General features: G+C 37.7%; 2 long non-coding RNA genes across 2 annotated transcripts; one reads left to right on the top strand and one right to left on the bottom strand.

The window, feature by feature from the left end:
• Positions 1–6,205: 6,205 nt before the first annotated feature.
• On the bottom strand, positions 6,206–7,030 carry LOC131693053 (uncharacterized). Its single transcript, XR_009306144.1, has 3 exons — positions 6,849–7,030; positions 6,454–6,614; positions 6,206–6,392 (listed from the first exon to the last, which is right to left on the bottom strand). It is a non-coding gene; the product is annotated as an uncharacterized LOC131693053 (long non-coding RNA).
• Positions 7,031–8,546: 1,516 nt separating this feature from the next.
• Positions 8,547–9,212, top strand: LOC131693054 (uncharacterized). Its single transcript, XR_009306145.1, has 2 exons — positions 8,547–9,016; positions 9,072–9,212. It is a non-coding gene; the product is annotated as an uncharacterized LOC131693054 (long non-coding RNA).
• Positions 9,213–15,313: the final 6,101 nt, after the last annotated feature.

Genomic DNA, 15,313 nt, shown 5'->3' with positions numbered 1-15,313 from the left:
CTCATTGCACTGCAAAAGAACGAGACATTATTCTTAAACTACTTTCCGAAGGAAATCTTATCGATTCATCGGTGAAACTCTTGGATGTTCTAATAAAATGATTAGCAACGCAAAGAAATGGAGTGACAAAGAAGAAACACGCGGGCGTAAAAGGAAGCTTAGTTCATATGAAGTGAGAAAGCTGACGAGGTTTTCCAAAAACGACCCTTTTGCAACGTCTGTTCGTATAAAACAAGAACTGGTGCTTCCTGTCAGTACTTCTACGATCCGAAGAAGACTGTGCGAAGCTCAGCTTTTCGGTAGAAGTCCACGGAAAACACCTTTATTGCAACCGCGGCACCTGCAAAATCGCTTGAAATTTGCCAAAGAACATCTCAACTGGCCAATTGAAAAATGGCGCAACATTCTTTGGACGGATGAATCTAAGGTGGTTCTTTTTGGGTCGTCTGGACGAAGGCAATATATTCGAAGGCCAGAAAATGCTGCATATGATCCACGGTACACCGTAAAAACGGTAAAACATGGAGGAGCAAAAATTAATGTTTGGGCTGGTTTTTCATACTACGGTGTTGGTCCGATTTACTGGATAAAACCAATAATGAATGCGAAAGTGTATGTAGAAATAATGGAGAACATCATGCTGCCTTATGCTGAAGAAGAGATGCCACTAAAATGGGTAATGATGCAAGACAATGACCCGAAGCATACCAGTAAGCTCGCGAAGTCTTGGTTTTCTTCAAACAATGTTGAACTTATGGAATGGCCTGCTCAGTCCCCTGACTTAAATCCTATTGAAAACCTATGGACTGATATTAAACAGGCTGTTTTCAAAGCAAAACCATCAACTGTCCAGCAACTCTGGACGGTAGTGCGCGATTCATGGTACTCTATTCCTGTAAAACGATGCCAGGCCCTTGTCGATTCAATGCCACGACGATGTGCAGCGGTAATAACCGGAAAAGGTTATACAATAAACTATTAAACTTTCTTCGTGGTTTGCATGATGCGTTTCGCTCATATGGATTTAAAATATTTTGATTTCCCGTTTGGTGCTATTTTTTTGCACAGCAAAAAATAACATTGTTTCAGATTAAACAAATTATTTAACAACAACGTAACTATAAACAAAAAAATAAAATAACAATGAACTCAGCAAGTTGAAATAGTCAAAAATCAGTAGAGAATAAAAAGAAAATATGATAAAATTGTAATTTGTACTAAAAACTTCATTTAACCTAGCAGTGGTGCTATTATTTTGCACACAGGTGTATATATATATTCAAAAATATGAAGGTATTTGCTGATTCAGATCAATTTATGTTATGATACGGTTTTTGTTGGAAATTTTGTACAATTGTGATTCGCTGGTTGGGTTGACAGATGTTAAAACTGGGGGATGTTATTAGTAGGGGGATCAAAGGGGATGTTATTAGTACAAGTTCTCATATCTCTAACTATTGTCAGTTTTATTGTCGAATTGAATTTAACATGAGAATTTGACATTCAGATGTCGACAATGGACCAACTAGCGGAGGTACAACTAAAAAGCGGCTCCTGTTAAAAATTGAGCGACCAGCGAATCGCGACTGTGTTAGTTTTAACATTTCATATATCCATAATTTGTAGTAAACAGCAATTGCAATCAACTAGTAGGAGAGACTGAGGAGACTTGATCCCCTTTTTTATTTTTCAGTCCAACTCCGTGGAATGATAACAAACTATGTATTTTTTTGTAGTTTTATATTGTTTCTAGGGATGACTAATAATCATAAAAAAAATAAATGGAAATATTATACTGGACATGAGCTATGAGCATTTCTGGAAAACAACAAAAAAATGGAAAATTCTTAGATTAGTGGAGACTCGATCCCTAATTTGGGGACACTTGATTCCTTTATGAAAACGTGTTTAAAAGAGCATGTAGGGTAATAAGCCTATTTTTGCTCTGCTTCTACTATCATCCTACCCATCTGAAGCCTTTGGTTAGAGCAGCGTCTGCCATCTTTGCTCAACGCATTGACTCAAATGGTATTGCGATAATGGGGGTACTCGATTAGAGATTTTGCTGCGCTCAAACAGAAGATTTTCACCATTCTCTAGACAATTTTATTATTATATTGGCTCTTAATAAGAGGCGAATGACCTTAACGTTAAAACCACTATAATCGAAATAAAAAAATGGACCTTAATAACAAATCAAAGAAGCTGAAATAATAAAATTATTGTAGTAATAATGTGGTACCCTTCTTAATAGGGCAAAAAACGGGTACATTACCCCATTCAATTTTATAAATGGATTGTAGTATTGATTAAATTGTTATGATTAGATATTGTTATTTTTGTTACTACATATTACGCATCTCTCACCTGATTTTTTTACGAATTCACCAAAACTCCGTGCAATTATTTGAAAGCTGTCTTTATTATGGTTGAGGAACGTCGAATGTGGGATGAATGGTTGCTACGTATACTGTAGTAAACAATTACAGTTATGTTTCTTTACGATGAAGCGTTCATTTTTGACATTTTTTTATGACAACAATGACTTCAATTGTTCTGGTGTGAATTTGGTTATTTTCAGTGGTGTGTATGAAGTACGGCGAAGGGGATCAAATCTCCACGAATTTGAAGGGATCAAGTGAACCCATAGCATATATTTCAGCAAAATTTAGTTAAAATATAGTTGAACAAAAGAATCAGCTCAATCATAACTTATTCATACAATTGACATTCTCCTGTAATTCTGTATGCAAAAGTAGAGTATGTAGTGGGTGATTTTATCAATTGTATAAAAGTTTGAAAATTTGAAAAATAAATCTTCTTCAGTTCTTCTGAGACTTTTTTTTTTAAATCGGTAAAAATTCGGTTACACAAAAGTCCAATTTCTTTTTTCTGTGTTAATGAAATTTATGTTTAGATAAAACTACGCAACTTTATAGTATATTCGATTAATGTATTCTGATCCGCTTTTGAGTTACAATGATGGGATCAAGTCTCCCCGGCGATCAAGTCTCCTCAGTCTCCCCTATATAAAAATTGATAGGCCGCTATTTTTAATACAAAAATAATCACTAAATAATTATAATACATATAGTTGAGACCAATTATATTGTCTATTTATTTACGTAGACAACTCTATTTTATATTCTTCTTGATGAAAATTAACGATGAAACGTCTACCTGTTCAATAATGAAAAAATAATTAGAATCAGTCAACATACCATTGATATATGGCCTTTTGAAGTAAACATTTCAACTTTCATCTATTTTTTTTAATTTACACATTATATTTAACGCTTGGTAGACAACCCTATTTTAATATTTTTTCAGTGCACCATATAAATAACACCATTTGTACATTATATTTATGTAATTAAATCGCAAGGGTTTCCTTTAAAAATCGCGACACGTATAAACGATCTAAATAGTCAATGAACAAACATGGATTCACGCTTGAAGTCTGGTAGAAAACCCATCTATGACCGCATACCACATCCAAACCGTTATAACTTTCGATTCCGTCAATGAAATATTTTCAAACTTGCAAGGGATATACTTGATTACTATATCTTTCGAATGCCATGTACTAAATAAATAGACAAATATTTTTTTTTTGTTTATAGAGCAGAGGCGACGCGTGGTTCCACCGTTAACCTGTTCAATATATCACGAGGGCCCTCAAAATGTCACGAAATAAGCAACTGATCAGACACGTCACTAATTCAATTCCATGAGACGTTTCTGATCATATGATGCTTTACCGTAGAACAAGAGCAAAAAATATATTACATCTTTCAAATGGGATAGCAATTGGAATTTTCCAAATGCAATTAATTAAATCCAGAGAACTTTTTTTCCTCGCAAAATATCATAGGAAAACTGCATTCAATATCTAGCACTCATGATTAGAACATCTCCTGATTTGAGTTTGTCTATTTTACACTTTCAGTAGACATATTTTCAGCATGTAAATGCAAACAACAAACAGTTTCTTTCAAGCAAAAGTAGATGGTTCATTATTATCGTTGAACCAACCAAATACATACGCGTTTACAAATATGTCCCTCCCAAGGGGAGAAACATTTTGTTAGGCTACCCAAGAAAACAAGCGTATGAACGTATGACGCAATGTGTTTGAAAATTATAGAGTACTTGACAATCTGTAACTGTATTAGTGTGTTCAACGATTTGTTTTCCTCCACCTGTCATAATTTCTGATAGCTGGAGGAAAACAAATCGAATAAAAAGCTTTTCGGTCAGATTATTCGCATGGTGGATCGAACCCAACCGGTATTGAAGTGTCCGGAATAAGTTTCACAGTGACACAGAGCATTTAAACACAATTATAAATACTTTAGGCAAGCGATTTCAAACGTTTAAATTGACGGACAGGTTTACATATGCTGGAGGAAAACAAACTCCCAAGTAGTGTGAGTGAAATCATTTGCATAGAACTCTATAAAGCGCTCTCGTTTTGCACATAGCTCCAACGCCCAGCAATGCACGATGGTTCAATATTTGATTTGAACCGGTGCAAAAGGGAATAGAAAAAGCAGTCGTCATTGACACTCACCCTGTTATTCCAGCCATCGCTCACCAAGCTGATTCAATCCAGAGCATGCGGTGAGAGTAAAAGATGCGTGCAAGTTTTTGGTTGAAGCGGTCATGGGAAAGCAGAAAATTTCTGAATTCTACTCGCTGGAGACGTCGAGTTGGTTTATCGTTCGGATCAAATTGTCAAACTTCGAGGTTCGGAGATTATTACTTTCATTTAAAATAGTTATCGTGCTACTGTTGTTAATAGTAACTCATAATGGGTTTCGGGTCGTCCGATTTTGGAAACCTGTTCAATGAACAGGTTGAACGTACAGACGCGTCGCCTCTGTTATAGAGATTGGACCAAACCCGTGGGTGTTTGCTGGTAGCCTTATGAAACGTATCATAAAACTTCAAATCGCCATATCTCTCGAATCCCTCGATGGATCATTTTGAAATTCACTGAGAAGATGCTTGGATACTGTATCTTTCGAATGCCGTATGCCAAATTTATGGTCATTTTTTAGTTAATAACGGTTTTAGGAACACAGTGATATAAGACTTATTTGATTAAATGTCCGATAAGATCATTTCTTCTAAAAATCATCTAAACAAGCATCAATTTTATTCTAATATCAATGTGACTGCAATAACCAACCTGTAACGACGGAACAAAAAGTCAGAAGTGAATGAAATTCAATAGCAGTCAAAATAAGTAATGAATCTGTCATCTGACCGTCAAGAACCGTCACAGGTGGCAATGAAAAAGCTCCAAGCAACGGCTATCTTTATACTATTGAACCAATAACTTACAGTATCTCTATTAAAAAGCACACCGTTGGAAAGATCCCCGTGCCTCCTTCCAGAACGACTATAGAATCGAAAATGCCAAAAATGTAAACGCTGCCAATTCGTTAGTGCAAAGGGCCCCAAATAACTTCCCGCTACAAATCACGATTTCGAGGGCATACATCTATGCAGTAGCTTATCAGTTTGCCACTAGCCAGGGGAAACTTGACTGTATACCCACAGCTCTGCCGCTGATGTGATGTGATATCCGATCCGCAATATTATTTGATGCTATGGGTAGAGCATAGAATCCTATGCAGGCATAAAGTAGCATATCAGATTAATAGTTATACATTATTATTAAGTACCGTAATCGTGGTTGCTTCACACCAAATTTAGTATTAGTATAAGCTTGTTGTTCAAAACATTCATTAGTTCAATATTTTGCTTTCGTTATAAAACAACGTAGCATTTCAACGCTCAAATATCGTTCTTCAATTTTGGCGAAAAGCAGCTCTCGATGATGGTATATCTATTATGTAATGAGATGGTCAGAAGAGCAAATGAGTGACTCTCCGTAGAATGACTCCAAGCAAACGTTGTGCAATTACAGATCTAATACAACGCTTCTACTGACAACAAGAACAGTTCTTGATCAGTTCTCGGACAAATAAAGGCCCACCGGTTGAGACCTGTACCATCGTTTGGTTGTCGGCAATTGATAGAACAAATGCAAACAACACACGGCATAACATGAAAATGGCTCGATACCACCGTCAGGCGAATCAAAATAGTTTTCAGACTCTATAACAAAGCATTTACAAATCAGTTAATATTGTGCTTTTCACGGAAGATTAGCACACAATACAAATATATCCTATTTAATTAGCTCCATCCGCAAAGTTTTATTATAAACAAAATGCAAAATACAGAACCTGTTTATTAGTAATCAGATGCACCGTGCCATAAGGTACGAGGTTAGAATGTCCGAAGGGTGGTGCGTCACAGTCCTTAAACATGATGCGCATTTTTTCACTTCTTTCCCTGAGCCTTTGAATGCATTGTACCTAAAAGTATCAAAGCATAAATGTTAAAAAAGAATGGTACCAATTAGTTGGTGATTTTTACCTGCTTTATGAGTACTAGGCTTGTAGCAATTTTCTAGGTAGATCCCATTTTGCTTGAACTTTCGACGGCGGGTTTGAGGCACCACATAGGCACACTCGGCTAGGCGCAGAGTGGGATATCTCACTATCTTCGTCGATAAACTCACTTCCTTGAGGACATTACTATAAATAGTTAGGTTAGTTCAGGTTGTAGGTAACTTGTTTTCGATTTAATTGTTTTCTCTCCAACTACTCAATAACGAACAGAATGCTGCACGAAAAATGTAAAAATGATATGCAAATAGCAGATTTTTCCAGGTTAATGAGATTTGTGCTAATTGGAATTTCACTTGCCTGGATAAAATTTGCCGAACTGCGTTATTGAATATGCAGTGGAAAAAGTAAAACAAAACTCACCAGTTGTTTATTCTTTCCGCCGGAAAAAATGCAGCCAACTTGTTGTCCAGAGGATAATTTAATCGCGGAACCGGGACGTAATATATTTATAAAAAAATTGTTTATAATTTTGAAAGCCCTCGAGGAACGGACTCACGCAGAATCGATCGAATTACACACCTGAAAACTTTGTCGAACGAGGGGTGGGATTTGGAAAATAGTTGTAAGCGATACACTGAAAATTATTTCATGATGTATAATATAGCGTTAATGCGTGTGATATCACAATAAAGTTGATGGAAAGAGGTATGTGCATATTTATGAATATGATATGGCGACAAAGCGTGTAATAATACAAGTATGTCAAGGTACAATATCATACTCAAAAAATGAATAATCTTTTAGTGAATTGATATTACATGGCTTTGAAGGGAAGTGTTTAGTGCATCATGTTTATTGCGATATTTTGTTAATTCGAAAGCAATATTCAACGAAAACGGTGTAATAATCTCAACACGTAGTTTTCGTGTGATATTAGGTGATTGATGTATAATTATAGCTATAACGGTACAATATTGTGTTTGTTTTATCATTACGTTTAAATTCCATGCACATCAGTGAACATCGCATCGGCCATCATTACAATTCTTTTTGCTGTGTACATGTACATATTATATATTTGTTATTTATTATTTACACCGTCGGTCGAGATTTATAATGTAACCGATTATGGAGGTTACAATCCTCCCAGAGCCGGTTAGAAACAAAAAGTATTTTGTTTTGGTTGTGTTTAAGCTCCACCATGGGCCTGCTGCCGCTTTCAAGGTAATGTAGAACAATGATTGATCCATAAGGAGCTCTTTTCTACCACATTATTTGAATTCAGAGCGGTGAGACTCGCGATGTTTATAAAAAAATCTAAAATATGTTGACTAAGCCATGGGCCTGCTGCCGCTGCAATTCCAAGATAATGTAGAACAATGATTGATCCATAAGGAGCTCTTTTCTACCAAATTATTTGAATTTAGAGCGGTGAGACTCGCCATGTTCAAAAGAAGTTTGATTTGGGGTATCCAATTTCAGATTATAAATCGTGGGCCCACTGCCCTTTGAATATCCATTTTAATACAGAACAATGATTTTCCCAAAGGATCTTTTCTGCTGTATTATAGGATTTTCAATTGGTGAAACTCGCCACGGAAGAGTATATTTGTGATTCAGGGTGATTTTTATTAATTGTGCTATTTTGCAATCTCAGGATTCGTCAGATAAGATAGTATTTCATACCACTCCCTCATTTGACCATAATACCAGAACTCATCCAAATTCCTGCCAAGAAAGGTTGACTAGATTGACTAGGTGAATTACTCATGGAAGGAGATTTCAAAGATATCGAGAAAACATCTTCCATCTCTTTTTATTTATTTATTTATTTATTTATTTCAAGTCGTCAATCAGATGTAGACCGGTTTCTTACGGTTTTATCCAGTCATTAGCATGTAAACTAAGACCAAAAGTTTCTAAGTATTATTAAAACCCACTTGTTCTTTTTTTCTCGCTCATACTTACATTCGTCCGCTTTCAATCATATCACATTCGCATCTTACATTCAGGCATTTCATTCACATCAATCACTTATCTCTCATGCTTCACATCACGTATTCTTTCATCAGACATTCATTCCTTAACTAAAAATCTATCTCCATTCTAGGGCGCCCTAATATTATACCTATTCTATAGGCTTTCTCAATTATGATAATTTTAGTTTGTCGACGAACTGATCGAATTTAGATTAATAATAAATTTCCATAGTCGATCAGGTTTGACCCACTGTGCTCCGTGTTCCCTCACATATAACATCGAATGCACCGGGTTGCCTTTCTTTTTCATAGAACCCACTTTTGTGCCACCCGTTAGGTCAAATCTTGAACGGAGAGGAAAGTCAGACGTCAAAACGATAATGACAGCAGAGAATCAACAAAACATTAGGTTTGTTCCAGTACACGGAAGTCACTCCGGAGTAAACAGGAGCAAAAATTTTTTGCTTCTTTTTACTCCGGTTTGCTACCAGAAGAAGAAAAAAGAGAAGAAGAGAGTACAGGAACGATTCTCTCCGGAGTACTTCCACTTTCTCCTGGTACTGGTACTGTTGAAGAATGGATGACCGAAAGTAGGTTTGCTTATTTCAGGTGAGGAAATGTTTTTTTAAGGTATTTTGGTGGCTAATTTGGACCTCTTTTTTAGATTATGTTACCGGGGAAATCGTCGGGGGTTCATTGCTTCAGGTGAGTATATATTTTATAATTAAAAAGCTTTTTTTTCAGGTTCCCACCCCGATATAAGGATACAGCCTAACCAAATAAAGGTAATAAAGAATGAAATTAAGACCTAGTGTTTTTTTTTTTACCCCGGCTTTAAATAAATGGCCGGCCAAACCCCCAGATCTTTCCCTGATAGGTCTTCCAGTCGGTATGAGTTGGATCCGACTTTCGCAGATATTTTGCACGGTAGGTATTGTCGGCCGTACTTCGCGTTGTAAAGCTCGATCGCGCTCGACAGTTTAGTGTTTCTTCTGAAAACGAGTTGACCTTGGCAGAAGGATTTGGAAAATCGTCTGTGACGGAGGTTATAAAGCCTTCGCGCGGTCTCGTGTGCTTTGACCAGGTTTTTGATGACCAAATCGTAGATTTTTGTAAACATTTGTTCACGCTTTGATACCCTTTACTCCTCTGAGCAATTTTTCCCGTGACGAAATAGGCGATGGTCGGTCCCCCTTTCCGATAGTTCGTGGCCATGTGTCACAAAATACGGAGTAAACCCAGTAGCAGAGTGAATGCTGGTGTTTAAGATTAATTCTATTTCAGGTAGTTTTGTGACCCATAGGCGCTGATCATCTTGAACGTATGTCCGAATGACAGCGTTTATCGTTCGATTCACCCTTTCGACCGGGTTTGCTTGAGAATGATACTTGGAGTTCAGCCAGTGTGTTATTCCGAAACGATCCACCAAGTTCTTAAATTCCTTAGAGATAAAAGGACTTCCATTATCGGAAATTACTATCTCTGGGACGGAATTTCGAAAGAACACATTTAGAAAAATAGTCGGTTATAACTAACATATGTTGATTACCTTTGCGACTGCGTGGCAAAGGACCGACAAAATCTAAAGATATTATTTGCCACGGTCGAGAGGCCCCCCTAAATTTACCCATTTCGGGCGCCACCGGTACGGAGGCTGGTTTAACTTCTTTGCAGGTTTGACAATTTTGAATGTAAGACCGAAAGTTTGTGGCCATTTGGGGCCAGTAGTATCGCTTTTGAATTCTAGAGCGGGTTTTTTTCAAGGCCTGGGTGGAATACATTATCATGATTCTCTCTAATGATTTGAGTGACCTCCTCCAGTTCGGGAATTAGTTTCCACTCAAAGCGACTGTCGTAGGGTTCACCTTTTGATGTCACAAACTTGTAGAATTGACCGTTGTTAACTTTAAAATCTATGTAGTCGTCTGGTTTAAGTTGTACTTTTGCTATTAATGAATTGCGCCCCGATGCGGCAGGTGAAGGCTGGATCGCAGCAGTGGTTCGGGACAAGGCATCTGGAACGATATGGTCTTTACCTTTCCGGTGTGCCACCGTCATATCGTACTGCTGCAGAACCAAACTCCACCTACTGACCCAACTTTCCATTTAGTGTTGAGAATGTGTGTCAAAGCTGACGAATCAGTGACTAATGTAAAATGATAGCCTTCAATATAGCCCCGAAATGCGTCTATTGCTAGAAGAGCGGCTAGTGCCTCCTTCTCAGCGGCATGATAATTTTTTGAGGAGTAGTGAGCTTGTGAGAGAAGTAAGATATAACTTTTTCCCCCTCTTCGTGTTTTTGGGTGAGAATCCCAGCGACGGCTACGTCACTGGCATCAGTTTGGATTGAAAAAGGTAAGTTGAAATTTGGACGGCCGAGAATAGGAGTGGAGATCAGTAATTCTTTGACGTCACAGAATGCTTTCTCGGCATGATCGTTCCATATAATCTTTTTTGTTTTAGTTTTTAAAAGGTCTGTCAGTGCAGAGGTAATGCCACTGAATCCTGGTATAAATCGACGGTAATAGTTCGCCATTCCTAGAAATCTCCTCAGTTTGGTTACGGTATACGGTCTTGCGTATTCGACAATTGGCCTGATTTTGTCAGGGTTAGTACGCAGACCTTTCGTACCAAGGAGATAACCTATGAATGGGATTTCGGAGACTCCGAACTGGGACTTTTCTATGTTAATGCTTAGATTTGCTTGCCTCATGCGCTTGGCAATTTCGCGCAGTAAGCGCACGTGTTGCTCAAATGTCTCCGTTACCACGACAATATCATCGAGGTATACGAAGACATTTGGCTCTAAAATGCCGTGGCCAAGAACCTGGTCCATCAGTCTGGCTAGCGTGGCGGGACTGTTAACTAAACCAAATGGCATTCGGCTGTATTGGAATAGACCCTTTCCTTGCACACTGAATGCCGTAAATTTTCTGGAGTGAGGGTCGAGAGGTATTTGAAGGAAAGCTTCCGATAGGTCGATAGTAGATAAATATCTCGCTTTCGGAAGCTGCCCCAATATGCGACAAGGGTGTTGTAAAGGATATGCATCACGAATAGTGCGCTCGTTTATTTTGCGTGCGTCCAGGCAAAGTCGGACTTTGTTCGGTTTAATAACGGGTATACAGTTTAAAGACCATTCAATTTCTAATTTCCAAGAATGTATAACAAATTTGCATCAAATTAGAAAAAATGCATTTAATTTCCATGTTTGCATCAGCTTGGCACTCCCTCGCAGAAAAGTTTGTTTAACAAACGTCCTACGCTGATCCACTTTGTTCGACGTTTTGTTAAATGTAGGGCTAGTTTTTCTGTAAAGTTTTGACGTCTTACACGGAACGCAAACAACATTGCACGCAACGCAAAATACATTATGAATTTCTATTTTGATGCATGCATTTAATTTCGCTGATTTTTAAAAATGCATCACAAGTGATCTGCCCCTAGGGTAGGGGAGTCAATGTAAGTGGTTCGCCCTTTTTTGCCGATAAGAATAAGGTTTTTATCTCTGCAATACAATTTTCTTCCTCGGCATTGAGAACTGTTGATGGGGGCGTATGGTTACTGATAGCCGCCTCGTCATCGGCTTTCACTGAGAGACATTCGTGAATCTGGGGTTGAATGTTGATTTTTTTTTCCAAAAGTCCATGCCACAAATACAGTTTATGGCAAGGTTGGGGACTACCAGCGTAGGAATAACTTTCATCATCCCGTTAAAACAGAATGGGAGATATAATTGTCCCAAAATATCAAGCTGCTCTCCGCTCGCCGTGCGTAGTAAAATAGCATTTTGCAGGGGTGATACTTTGGGAGACTTTAATTGTGTATATTTAATTATTAATTATGGTTAAATTGCTGCCACTATCTAATAATGCGCGAACCTTATTACCGTACAAACTCACTGTGGTATACGGTCGGTTATCGTTGGGATAAGGGTATGAAATGGAGAATGTTGATGGAGTAGTTTCATAAACATTTTCTGGAGCAATTTGGAAATTAGACAAAAATGTGGATTGGAATTTATACGCAATTACGGGCTTTGCGGACGGCGATATTCGTTCGCAGCCATGCCGTTTTTTTATGCAGAAAGGACAGTTATTAGAAGGGTATCCGCAAAAACCACAGTTTTCACACAACACGCCTCTCGGTAGTCTGCAGGTTTGGATCTTATGACCCCATTTACCACAGTTGAAACAATTGTTGGAGGGCGGTGGACGATGGCCATCTATTAGGGCCTCGAGGGTAAATAAAAACCTGTTAGAATTCCTAGCGGTATTGACATTGAGAGATTGAGTGTGAGATTCATTGCGTTGGGACGCGTGGTTTAATGACTGATTGGTAATAGGTTTGGGCGCGTTAAGCAAACTCGATTGCTGTTGTGAATGCTGAGATTGCTGCCTGTCTTTTCTCGTTTGTTTGGTGGAGTTGGAATTTTATAGCGAGGCTAGTGATTTTTCGTTTCCAAAAACTTTATTATTGGCTGAAAAATTTAACGCGTCCACCTTTTGGCCTGCCGCTACTAAGGTTGCCAAGTCTGCGATGGGAATAAAATTTATTTGTTTTTTGTAATCAATTCTAATACTCTGCAATAGAATTTAAACTTTCTCGTAGTCAGGCAATTGTGTGCTCATTGTACGGAATAATCTTTCCATTTCGTGGTAAAATTCAAGAAAAGGGTCATTTCTTTGTTGTCTACGTTGGTATACTTTCATTTTAATAAGTGTGTCTAAGTTTGGATGCATAAATGATCGTCGTAATTCTAGCACCAAATGTTGCCAGATTAAAAAGCGACCGGTACTACGCATAGTCATGTACCATTTGAGTGCTGGACCTGAGAAAAATTAAAGGGTTGTGTACAGGACACGACCACGGTGACATTAAAAATGTAGTTTTTTTCAAGAGCGTGCAAATGAATTTTATCTATCACACATATCGACTCACGTTCTTGTTCACTCTCCTGTTCTCATATGTTACAATTTGCTATACACCCTCCCCATTAAAACATAATTTATTGAAGGTCATTTAACGGTAATCTATTATTACAATTAATCAAGTAGTAGATTCATCTAGTAAAAATAGGCTGGTATGTCCAGAAAATATATTCAAAAGAAAAGCTCCATATTGAGAACTGTTATGAGGAAGCCCACGCCTGCAAAGGGAAATATACAAATTCTTCAGATTTAAATTTTCAATAATGTACTAATGAACTTAGGTAAACAATGTTAAGGTTAAGTATTTTTTTGATCGATTAGTGGTCGAACAAATGAAATTATTTGATAAATTACATTGTTATACAACGTTCGCACTGCCAGTTAAAACGGATTTTGATGCTATCTTTGTTGACATTTTTCTTGTTGCTAATTATTATAACGTGTTATAACACTGTAGGGGAGACTGAGGAGACTTGATCCCCGGGGAGACTTGATCCCATCATTGTAACTCAAAGGCGGATCAGAATACATTAATCGAATATACTATAAAGTTGCGTAGTTTTATCTAAACATAAATTTCATTAACACAGAAAAAAGAAATTGGACTTTTGTGTAACCGAATTTTTACCGATTTAAAAAAAAAAGTCTCAGAAGAACTGAAGAAGATTTATTTTTCAAATTTTCAAACTTTTATACAATTGATAAAATCACCCACTACATACTCTACTTTTGCATACAGAATTACAGGAGAATGTCAATTGTATGAATAAGTTATGATTGAGCTGATTCTTTTGTTCAACTATATTTTAACTAAATTTTGCTGAAATATATGCTATGGGTTCACTTGATCCCTTCAAATTCGTGGAGATTTGATCCCCTTCGCCGTACTTCATACACACCACTGAAAATAACCAAATTCACACCAGAACAATTGAAGTCATTGTTGTCATAAAAAATGTCAAAAATGAACGCTTCATCGTAAAGAAACATAACTGTAATTGTTTACTACAGTATACGTAGCAACCATTCATCCCACATTCGACGTTCCTCAACCATAATAAAGACAGCTTTCAAATTGTTTGCGCCAAATTCTTTAAATTTTCTGAATTCAACCTAAATGTATTTTGTCCTAATTCTTGAGTGTATTTTTAAATCGTATGTTATGAGTCACCCTAATCTAAATGTAAAGTATCATTGTGTATCCTAGTAATGTAAGCAAAATCAGTACTAATAAAGAATCCAACGGGAAGCAAGCAAAAGGCAACAACCGCGAAACCGGCAGATTAGTTCGATACCGAAATAGTGTATATATCTTTCTCTCCGAAGACCCGTGATCCCGCTATCAGTTTCTCGATCCATGTAGCTTATAGAGTGGTGAAGGTGCTGTAAAATCCGCGAAAAGTGTTGACACCTGTGTAAATACTTTGTTGCCCAAGTGAACCATAGCTCTGACTCGCTGCAAGCTATAGGCACTAAGAAAAACCTTTGGGAAACCGGCAATATTAAGATCCAGCGCGATCATTTGGTCCTTCGAGCCGGATGCCAAGGATATCCTGAGTCAGAGTTGTGAGTGTGTATTTGGCGTATCAATCGATAAACAGATTGATTGTTACACTGCATTGCTTTGGGACAAAACTGAACGGTGCTCCTATGATAAAAGACGGCATCTTTCTGTGCAACAAGTACGTGTGATAGTTGAACAGCAACGTTCCCTAGTGCGAAGCGGCAAAGTGTAGAAGATAACGCAAATTATCTGTGTGTGATGTGCTCCAGTCGATTAGGCAGTAAAACGTGCTAGTGTTGAGATGATTCATGAGATATAATTGCGGTGAGTGAATGCACGTTTGGATAAATCGCGAAGCAAGTGGTCAAAATATAATCTTCCGTTCATGAAAGCCAGTTGAATCATCGGTGAGGTTTGTGACAAGTGTTGCATTTGCGTCGTGTTTGTTTTTCGACCCAGTACTTAATCAGA

This window comes from Topomyia yanbarensis, chromosome 3 (genome assembly GCF_030247195.1).
Source record: "Topomyia yanbarensis strain Yona2022 chromosome 3, ASM3024719v1, whole genome shotgun sequence".
Taxonomy (NCBI): Eukaryota; Metazoa; Arthropoda; class Insecta; order Diptera; family Culicidae; genus Topomyia; species Topomyia yanbarensis.
Note: the sequence above shows the minus strand (reverse complement) of the source record. Positions and strands in the feature narration are given on the sequence as shown.